This window comes from Rhinolophus hipposideros (assembly GCF_964194185.1).
Source record: "Rhinolophus hipposideros genome assembly, chromosome: 1".
NCBI classification, from domain to species: domain Eukaryota; kingdom Metazoa; phylum Chordata; class Mammalia; order Chiroptera; family Rhinolophidae; genus Rhinolophus; species Rhinolophus hipposideros.
Window position 1 is genome coordinate 60,261,691 of NC_138047.1, and position 10,568 is coordinate 60,272,258.

A 10,568-nucleotide genomic window follows, 5' to 3' on the forward strand; every position below is an offset into this window, starting at 1 on the left:
TTACTACGTTAATACATGAAATATTTGATAACTAGAAAAGCTATGCTATTTTTGGAGACATTTATGTTTACATTCAGTTGAAACCATTATAATTCATTCTAATTACTTCAGAGTTAAATTACACCATTTAAACTACAGGCTAATTTCCTCTACTGCCATAGTTAATCACAGTTACTTCATAAGCTTTGTCTACACTTGCCTAAAAGTATTAGGTGACTTTCAACGGTTTTTCAAAGACACTCCAGGTCACTCCTTTGTATTCCACAGATAATCTGTATCACTGTCATCCAAGTTAAACAATTCTGCAGCCTCGAACAAAATCTGAATATCTTCAGGATTTTTAGTATGTTGGACACAGCCTCTGTACTTTTTAAAGAAGAAAAGTAACCATGATGACAAGCTGTTGCCTCTTCTATTCTACCACAAAGTCTATGGACAAGTGATTGCTTACATTTAGTCTGACCTTTAAGGAAAATTGAAATCTACTTCCAAAATGAAATTAGCTTTACTTTCTAGAGTGCACTGGGGGAAAAAAAAAATATTTCCAGCCTCAGTTTAAAGACATTTCCTTTTATATAAATTCTTAAAACAAAATAGATTTCCATGCGTTATATTAAAAATTGAATCAAAAGATATAAACTTCCCATTATAAAATAAGTCCTGGGAATGTAATGTACAGCATGGTGACTATAGTTAATAATACTGTGTTGTGTATTTGAAAGTTTTTAAGAGAGTAGATCTTAAAACTTCTCATCACAAGAAAAAAAATTGTTAACTGTGTGGTGATGGAACGTTAACTAGATTTATTGTGGTGATCATGTTACCATACACACAGATATTGAATAATTATATTGTACACCTGAAACTAATATGTTATACATTATATTAGAATGTAGAGGAGAATAAAAAGAAAAGTGGGGTATTTATGGGATGGACATATCTGTTTAGACCATTTGTCACTATTTGCTACAAACCAATATGCAGACCAGTGATTAGGAGGGAAAGACCGAGCTCTGGAGACACAATTTGTTGTTAGTCTCTGGGACATTTGGGTTTCTTTGGGCAGGCTGCCTGTCCAAGGGCATTAACCTTCAGAGGCCACAGGCTGGCAGCAGTGAGGTCTCTTCTAGCCTAAATGTGCGATGACTCCCCTGTCGCCCATCAGGCCTCATCTTACACTGAAAACAACTGCCATCAGCTCATTTGTGCCCGTGCGGCATGCCGTACAGTGCTGAGGCTCACAGGTCTGCAGATGTCCATCTGTGTATCACTATCGCATTGCAATACAGGAGGTCAGGTGGTTGAACTCGCATACTGTCACCAGATTGCTTGGGGTTCAGATTCTGCCTTTATGACTTACTGGGACGTAGGTACTTACTGGGATGTGGGGTCTTGGCAGAGCCTACATCAAAAGACTGCTGTGAGGAAACAAGATAATACATGTAAAGTATTCAGCATGGAGCCCTTCGTGAGAATTCAATAATGTTATGTGTTATTATTAACTATTACATAAGTCTTAGATCAACGTTTCCCATGTTGGGTCCCAAGCCTAGTTTCAGAGGCAGTATTTTGATCCTGCCATCATGATCCAGTATACACACATACATGTAATAGTAATACCAATAATGGCCATGCCTATAGAGGGCTTACTATATATGGATTGGGCAGCATAGAGCCAGGATTCGAACTTAGGGGTTCTATAGTGCTTTAACCACCACTCTCCACTGTCTCATGCCCTTGTACTTGCTATACATGGGAGAACTAAGAGTTTCATCAAACACTAGTAACCCTTACTAAGAGGAATGCACGGTGATAATTCCTATTCTATTATACATTCTATTTCATTTTTAAAAAATGCTGATTCTAACCTGTTAAATTAATTTCATGACCCAAGACATGTATTTTGAAACATACTGTAATTATTGTATGAAAAAAAATTTGGAAAGCATTAACAATAAAAAGTTAAATAAGTATACATACCCCATCCTACCATGCTATTATTTATTGTGCCTTATAAATCTCTCTCTACATAGATACACACACACACACACACACACACACACACACACAGATTATGTGGAGCATTTCCTAAATTTTAAATGTTAAATTTATTTGAGCTTCTCCATCCCCTTCTGGGATGGACACTAATTTGGGAAAAGTCATCCTAGGGTGTTAATAGCTACAGGGCAGACACAATTTAGGGGTGAATTTAACTTATATTTTAGTTAGTATGCACAAATACATTTGACAAATTTCTAAATAAGTGACTGAGGGAGAATTCCTCCCAGAGAAGGGGGACCTCCCAGGACCCTGAGCTCTGGCCTAACAAGAGGTATCCTAGGTATCTAGTCTGGGTGAGGGATGGTCACTCACAAGAAATATGAAAGGCAGTGTCTTGTGAAAAAGTCTAATTAAAATTGTGTCCCTCTCAATGGTCAAAACAACAACTTTAATCAAATCAAGTTAGTTTAAAAATTGAAACAACATGGTAGATGCTAAATAAAATCCCATTTTAATGGTTTTACCAGAAATAATAGGTTATTTTTCAAATGGATTTGCTCATTCTCGGGAGGCTAGGCTGAGTGAGAGGATATGGGTTTGAAGCCCAAGGGGAAAAAAACCACATAAGAAAGGCCCAGGGGAGGCAGAGGCTTCAGCCACTCCTTGAGGCAGGGGCATTTATTTGTCAGATTTGTCACAGTGTCTCTCTGACTGCAGGAGAGGGAGAGGAGACTGGTAGTGCATTACCATCAGTTCCTCTAAATCTTCCTTCCCTTGAAAAATTACAAAGTCCAGAAACCAACTCTACAAATAAGTGATTCGACAATGTGCAAGAGGGGAAATTCATGCAAGTTCAAGAACAAAGATACACCAAGGCCAAGCATCTGAACAACTCTAGGTGATGCTAATTTTGGGGGCTCGCAGACATACGGAATTTAAAAAGGGAAGCTTTATTTTTAGAATTGAACTTCAGCACAAAACACCTTCTTCAGAGTAAATACAAGTGTGTTTTTTGTAACAACAGGATTACAGAGTCAAATCTTCATTCCTGGTTTTATCAATGCCAATTTCCGTTTCTTCTAAGGAAATACTGCTATCATGTGTTACCTCTGCAGAAAATGGGTACAGAGACTTTAGAGCTGCACTGTCCAATATGGTACCAATAGCCTTATGTGGCTATTTACATTAATTAAAATTAATTAAAAATCAAAATTCAGTTCCTCAATTGCACTAGATATTTTTCAAGTGCTCAACAGCTCTTCGTGGCTCTTAGCTACCACACTGGGCAGATTACAGAACATTTCCATCATGCAGAAACTTTGTTGGATAGCACCGACCTAGAGAAAAGCCATTTACAAATGCTAAAAAAAAATTGTTCATTTCTTGTTTGGTAAAAGAGTTCCAAGCTCTACCTAGTAGAGCTGGCTTGACTTAGAATACTATGAGGTTGAATTTAAAGGCTACTGCCAAAGATTCCATCATTACCTCAAAATATCATTCCATCTGGCCTGTCTAAAGTCTCTTTGCATTGACTTTCTATTGCCACGAGTTGTCCTTCAAACTCCAAACATACCAGAAAATATTATTTGGTGATCACAATAACTTGTTCAAGTTGCACTCACTTATGAGCTAGTTTGAAAGTGCTTAGAGTGATTTATCAAAAAACATAAAGACGCATAGTACCATCAGCCCCAGTAATACAAGTTTATAGATAAAATAAGTAGGGACCCACTTCTGTTATTACCATTGGGATGAGAAAAATATTTTATACACACCTGGGTCTGTCCCTAGCCTTTTCATGAACTTAGATTCAGATTCAGTAACACCTGGTCTTTGTATCACATTTTGAGAACTTGAGCACCTATCTCATTAGTGTTTCACAGAACCTAATCACCACTGTAGTGTGAATGCTGAGCGTTGTAGATCCTTCTCTTGTGAAGGGAAAGACTGAGAGGAATACATTATGTTGTCTGTGCCTGTCTTGCTTAATGGATTACTGAACTGATCCCAAGAGGCCAGGTTACAGTGAAACCAAGTGGCTAAGATTGCTAGGACCAGCTAGCTTTCCCTCTGTCATCATTCCAGGTGCCCTGCTTGCTAATCTGGCCACTGTCCTGCAGGGGTGTGCCTACGAGTAGGTCACAGGGGAAATAAAGCATGAGGACCGACAAGAATACAAAGCAAAGCTATCACAGTAGGTAGAGTGAGCACAAAAAGACCCTAAAATATTGCTATAAGCATGATTGTGGTAGTTCTATAACAAAGCTTAAACATAAGGCATTATTATGTTCCTGGGAAAAAAAATTACTCCACAGAGCAAAACTCTTCTGCAAAGCAATCTGTGAAAGGCATTTGATGTGAAATACATGAATTAAGCAATTGTTATAAAGACACTTTAATGTTGATTTAAATAATCCAAAGAGCTTGCCTTTGGCTAATGGCAGATTATAATAAACATGCTTTGTCCAAATGCTTCATGTTTGCTCAGTGTCTTAACATCTGCCATCTAGTCATTACCGTTCGCAAAACTTCTTCATCCTTTTATTTACCATGTCCAGTTTTTGAGCTTGCAATGTTTACGAAACATTTATTTAATAATGTGTAAATAAAGAACACACCATTAAAATTCCTGTGTTTATGCCTTGAAGATTAAATTCATATTTCTAGTTCATTAAGAGATGACAGCTATAGTTAATCTTGGAAACATGGTGTCTCTAAGAAATATAGTAGAAAAAGTTTGAGATTTAATGCATGAGAGACTAAGATTCTTTGATCTGCAAATATCACATGTAGGAGCCTAATAATTTTTCTTTGAAAACTTTAAGTAGGTCAATTTATTAACTGCTACCACGGAGTTTATACATCCACATTAGCCTATCCTTTTGATGAGCTGCAGCCCAGAATGGAATTACAGTCCTGCATTAAAAACCTGCCTTTGATACAAGCAGAGAAATGAAAAAGAAGAAACTAACTTTACCATTTAGGCTCTGTTATTGTAATACATCCAAGAATTGTGTATTATTATTTTTAACACATCATTAGTATATTTGGTTCCCTACATTTTGCATGTAGGAAGTCAAAGGGGGCTTCCATCCCAACTGGGCTGTGTTCTCACGTTCAGACTCACAATCCTTCCTGGCTCAGCCGTGAAACACCGTCTGGCCGGAATAAACCACACACACACACACACACACACACACACACACAATCAGTGAACTCTCGGGTATAATAAAGTACAGTGGAGGTAACGGTGGACGGACGAGAAGGATAAGTAGAGAGAAAACGAATATGAATTTAAAACGGGAAAACCCTCTCATTCTCCATTTATTTAAGCAGAAAACTGCTAAACAAGGGTTCTCTTCGTAACCCAAACTAATCACTTTTTATTTTAACGGATGCCCAAAAATAGCCTCCGTAACCCACCACCGCCGTCTTCCCCAGAGAAACCGAAAATCCCATTTCTTCCCCAGTGTGTGACCAGGAAAGGAAAGCAAAAGTGTGCATTTAGAGTGGAGGTCTTTGCACAGGGCAAGGCAAGTTGGTGCCTCCTCCCCGGACCCCTTGCTCCCCGAGCCAGCCTGACTTGGCTAACGGTAAAGTGAACCGCGAATTGCAGTGACACTGGGATGGCCAAACGTGGGGTCGCTTCCAACCAGAGTGCACCCGACAACAAAAGGCCTGGGTACCCGCCTGGTGCGGCGGGTGGGGACACCTGTCAAAGGACGGGACCCGAGCCGCAGCCGGAGGGAGGCGCAGGGGCTCGGCGGCCGGCACTGCGGCTGCGGCGGAGACCGGGACGCGCTGGCTCGGCGCCCAGGGCGCAGGGGAGCAACCGCAGGGACTCCGGGACGCCGCCCGGCACTCGCGCTTCGCTCGCGGCGTGCGCCCGCGGGGGCTCGGGCGGTCGACCCCGCGCCCGGAGAGCTCCGGGGAAGCGGGCGGAAAACGGGCAGGGTCCTGCGGCCGGCGACCCCGCCGCCCGAGCCCCGCTGCAGCGCCTGCCGCCTCGGTCTCCACCTCCGGTTTGGGCGCGGAACCGGGCCCGACGCCCCCTGGATGTCCGGCGGGCCCGGGCGGAGGATGGGGCGTCGCGGACGCTGCGCCTACCTGCTTCCGTGTGGCGGGGCCGCGGTCACCTCGCGGGGCCGTGACCTGCGGCGGCGGCGGCGGCGGCGGCAGTCTCGGCGAGGAGGGCGCTCCTTTCAGGAAGGGGTGGGATCTGCCCGCCCGCCGCGCGGTGGCCCGGGGTCCCGCTGCGAGGCCTCCCAGCGAGGGCTGCGCTCCCCGGGCCTCCGCTTCTCCCACCCTCCGGGGCCCCTAGTAGTTACCCGGGGCTACAGCCGAGTGTGGACGGTCAAACCGCTTCTTTCCAAAGCCTTTGTGGATGCGTTTGCCTGGCGCTCCTCACCCAACAAAAGAAGGACGGAATCTGGGATCCTCCGCCTGGTGGTTATTTATTCCTGACCTGTGGTAACCTTCTGGCTGGTTCCCTTCTGTCCATACACCTAGGGTTTTTGCACATTACAGCTAAAATTCATTTTCATGCCCACTGGCTGAATGTCGTTGTCCACCACTCAGCGCTCTCCCGCGGTTTCCTTTCATCGTAAAGAACAAACACAGGGCCAACTTCTGACCCTGGCAATGAATAGCTACTCCAAGGCCGCCCTCCCAGCGCCAGCTTGCTCTCTTTCTCCCGGTGTCTCCTCCTCTTGTTACAAAACTGTATTCATCAGCATTTTAATAGCTTCCACCCACCCCAGACCCCAACCTACCATGTGAATGACCTCTAGCAGCTGGATCAGTGCCATTTTTATCACTCATTCACCACTAACTTCAATTCCAAACGCAGTCTTAGGGTGTCCTCCTTTATTAACCTGCCTTTGTCCTGCTGACTTCCATTCTTTTAGGGGGCTTCTGTACCACACCTGTCTCCATTAATCTGTCCCCTTTCGAAGCACATGTTTCAAATTCTCCAATTTAACATTCCGGAACTTTGCATTCCCCCACAACTCTTGTGATTATTGTCTACATATGTACACTCCTATTTTGTTTTGTTGTTACTGCTTTCTCCGGGTTACTAGACTGTCAGCTTTTTGAGGCCAGGGACCTGTGTGGCGTCTCCTGTTTTTCTTACTGTAGGGACAGAGTCCCAGAGAGCAGTTTCCAGGCTCTCAGCCTCACGTGAAAAGGTGCTGGCTCAGTTATTAGATGGCCAGCAGCTGTAAGCAGATGGCCAGCCACTGTGCCTGGGTGGCCATCAGCTGTTACAGGTTAGCCATTAGCCTCTAATATAACTGCCCTGCTTAGACTAGGTGGGGGCGGTTGGTTGGTTGGCTGAGAAGCAGAGGATTGCGGATCTTGTGGCTCCTGCTTCTTGTGTCTCCAACCCAGCCGCCAGCGAGAATATAGTTGTATGACTCCCCAATCTATGGCTCTGCTGGTGTTCCTTTTTGGTCTCACCATATCTTGCGTTCTTGTGCATGGAGCAGGACCAGAAACCCTGCATGACACTTACCTTAACAAATGAGACTGTTAACTATCTGGTTAAACTAGAAAAAATTGAAAACTTCATTCTAATCTAGAAATCTCTGAAAGTATGTGTTAAATTTTGTGGGGTTAGCCTATGTGTGTTTTTCTGAGGAGAGTAACTATGGCTTCCATCAAACTCTCAAAGTGATCTGTACCTTTCTAAAAGTTATGAATTACTTGAGGCCTGCCCCTGAGTGAACCCCAGCTCTGCTGTGACACCCCTCCCACCCATACCACTCCATCTCCTCCCAGCCACTAATTTCTCTCTGCACTGACTAAAGGAGGCCTCCAGCTGGACCTTCTTCCAATCCATTCTTTTAAAACTTGTGGATCCATCTAAACGTTAGTAGTACCTCTCAGCCATCTGCACATCGGAATCACCAGTGGGGGCTTTGAAACAGTACAAAAGCCTGGTTCCACTGCTAATCCTCTGAGTCAGAACATGTGTCAGGCGGGGAACCCTGCTCGCTGCGCCATTTGTCGTGCAGGGTCTCAGCTCCCACTCCCCGCCCAAGAACGCAGGACACGGTAAGGCCAAAAAGGAACACCCACAGAGCCATAAGTAGGGGAGTCAAACCAATATATTCTCGCTGGCGGCTGGGCTGGAGACACAGGAAGCAGGATCTACATAATCTGCCTAACAGCAGTCCGCGCTTGCCAGCCACCATCTTCTTGCTAGCCCCCATTTTTTTCCTGCTAGCGTAGCCACAGCCGTTATATTAGTGGCCAATGGCTTACGGGTTACAGCTGACGGCCAACTAGCCACAGCTGCTGGCATCTGATCACAGTTGATGGCCATTTACTACCCGAGCCAGCACCTTCCTATGTGAGGCCGAGAGCCTGGAAACTGTTTTTTGGGGTTTTGTCCACACAACATGGAATCGGGGGTTCGGGGACAAGTGGGGCCAGTATGTGGGCATTTTTACAAAGACCCATAGGTGAGTCTGACGTGCCCATGACTAAAACACTGCCTTGCTTGGGAACAGGGTCCTCGGTCAGTAAAATGCCCTTACTTTTCCTTTTCTCTATGGAAGGACTGAGAATTCCTTGCACTATGTTTAATTTATTTGAACATTTTCATTTTCACGTGGAAACAGACTCACTTTTGCTTAAGAAACCGACTTGAATTTGTGAGAATAGCAAGCTCAGTGCCATGTGTCAGCAGCACTAAATCACTGCCACCTTCATCTCCAAAATGTCTATCCAAATAAAACCAAAGAGTGAAATAAATTACATTCCTGACAGTGGTATTGACCACTGAACTATTATGTTACAATGCTGGCCATGAAGGAGACTTCATTGCTATACACAGATTCTGTTAACGTCATGAGAGTTCTAGTGAAGTTTCAAGAGAACTGAAGACAAATAAAACATAAATTTAACTGTGCTTTTTATCTTTCTTTTATTGGTCTTGGTATCCCACCCATTAACATTTATCTACCAGGTAGTCAATCTGACCTTAGGTATTTTAAATCATGTAAACTTGATATAGTATCCCAGTGCTAGTTGTCTTTAAAAAAAATTTATATAAAGATTCGTCTTGTATTCTTCAACGATCTGTTGACAGTATTCCAAAATACTTCAGGCTTTGAGGAAAGAGCCAACTACTGAACAAACAGGGTTTAAGGCCTGGAAATAGATGTTAGCCGCAAACTTTGTGGGGTAGGATGGAAATCAATACGCTGGGACATAATCATTCCACAGGACCCCAATGAGGCACCATGGTTTTGACACCATGTTGCTCTCCCAACTGTGCAGATCTAACTCTAGTGAACAGCACAAGCATCCATCCATCTGAGGTGATAGTTTTTCTGATATAAGCGAACTTGTTACCTAACTGAAACAACTACAGACCATTTCACATTACAAGAGGAAGTTTATATTCTTGTTCATTTCCTTTTTCTAGGGCAGCCAATTCGTTATTGTTTATGATTCAAATCACTTCCCTTATGTTGTGAGGTGGACGTGCCTATCAAAGTAGCAGTCTCACACACGTTTGTGTCTCTCCACAATGTTAGATTTTATTAGAATAAAGCCATGGATCTAGACCTACTGACTCAGTTTACCGTGGGCATTACCAAGGCTCCACCCAGAGGATAGTCTCCAATAGTCGAGGTAGAGTGGTTTCAAACAAGAGGGTCATACAGGTTAGCAAGCAATAGAGTTAGGTAAGGTGAACAGAGTCTCATGAGAGAAGTATGAGGAAGAGAGTCCAGTGTTCAGCAAGAATTCCTACAGCACTGGGGTGTGTAGCACTGGGCGTCAGACCAGCTGGTGAGATGGTCAGGGGCGAGGCTTCAAGCGCTCCATCTGGGACGAGTGCAGGTGTGGCTGTCAGCTCCTCAGTTGAGGCCTGAGCAATAAGCTGTCAGAGAGCTCCGATTGTGTGCTCAATACTGGGTGCGGTGCACCTATCTGCAGTCTGATAAAGCCATCTAGATGGTCACACTTCACCCTGTATCTGGAGTCATCTGGTTCGGGCCTTTACTGGTTACATCTTTCATGTGATGCTCTAACATAACTGTCAATTTGTGACTGACATAACTATCAAAATTATTACAGTCCATTTTGTGTTCATAATTAATGCTCTATATACCTTATTCAGTTGGAAAAACAGACTTGAGAAGCCCAACTCATAAATAACACTCCCACGATTCTGGGAGTCCCTGCTGCTGATCAAATTGCTATGACTCTCGTTATAATAAAAATTTCTGTATAACAAAGGTATTGCCAACTTTTTTCCAGCCACTGATAATTCAAGTCTTCTCTGATAAACAACAAAACCATACAAAGTTCACTGAAATGGCATTCGATCTTTACCAACACTAAAGAAAACCTTATAGGGATAATTGGAAAGAGAACGAGAATACATTTGGTAACAGGATGTTAAATGGGAGCTATTATTTTATTTCCGTTTTATCAGAGGGTCCACATAATACTTGTCTGCTACTCTTAGTTCCAAGCAAGGCGCAGGACCACTATGTAGAACTTAGGAGAGTTCCCTTAACCTCTCACTTACCCTAAATGTATAAAAAGGT

General features: G+C 43.5%; 1 protein-coding gene across 4 annotated transcripts in view; it reads right to left on the reverse strand.

The window, feature by feature from the left end:
* TMEM150C (transmembrane protein 150C) overlaps nucleotides 1–6,814 on the reverse strand; it is a 70,097-nt gene extending 63,283 nt beyond the window's left edge. Inside the window, exon 1 of one of the 4 annotated variants that reach the window (XM_081058255.1) lies at nucleotides 6,774–6,814. The gene's annotated coding sequence lies outside the window, so the exon portion shown is untranslated. Of the gene's footprint in view, nucleotides 1–6,108; nucleotides 6,696–6,773 lie in introns of those variants that run through there. The other 3 variants (XM_081058254.1, XM_081058253.1, XM_081058256.1) reach the window with 3 other exon arrangements.
* Between the last annotated feature and the right edge of the window lie 3,754 nt (nucleotides 6,815–10,568).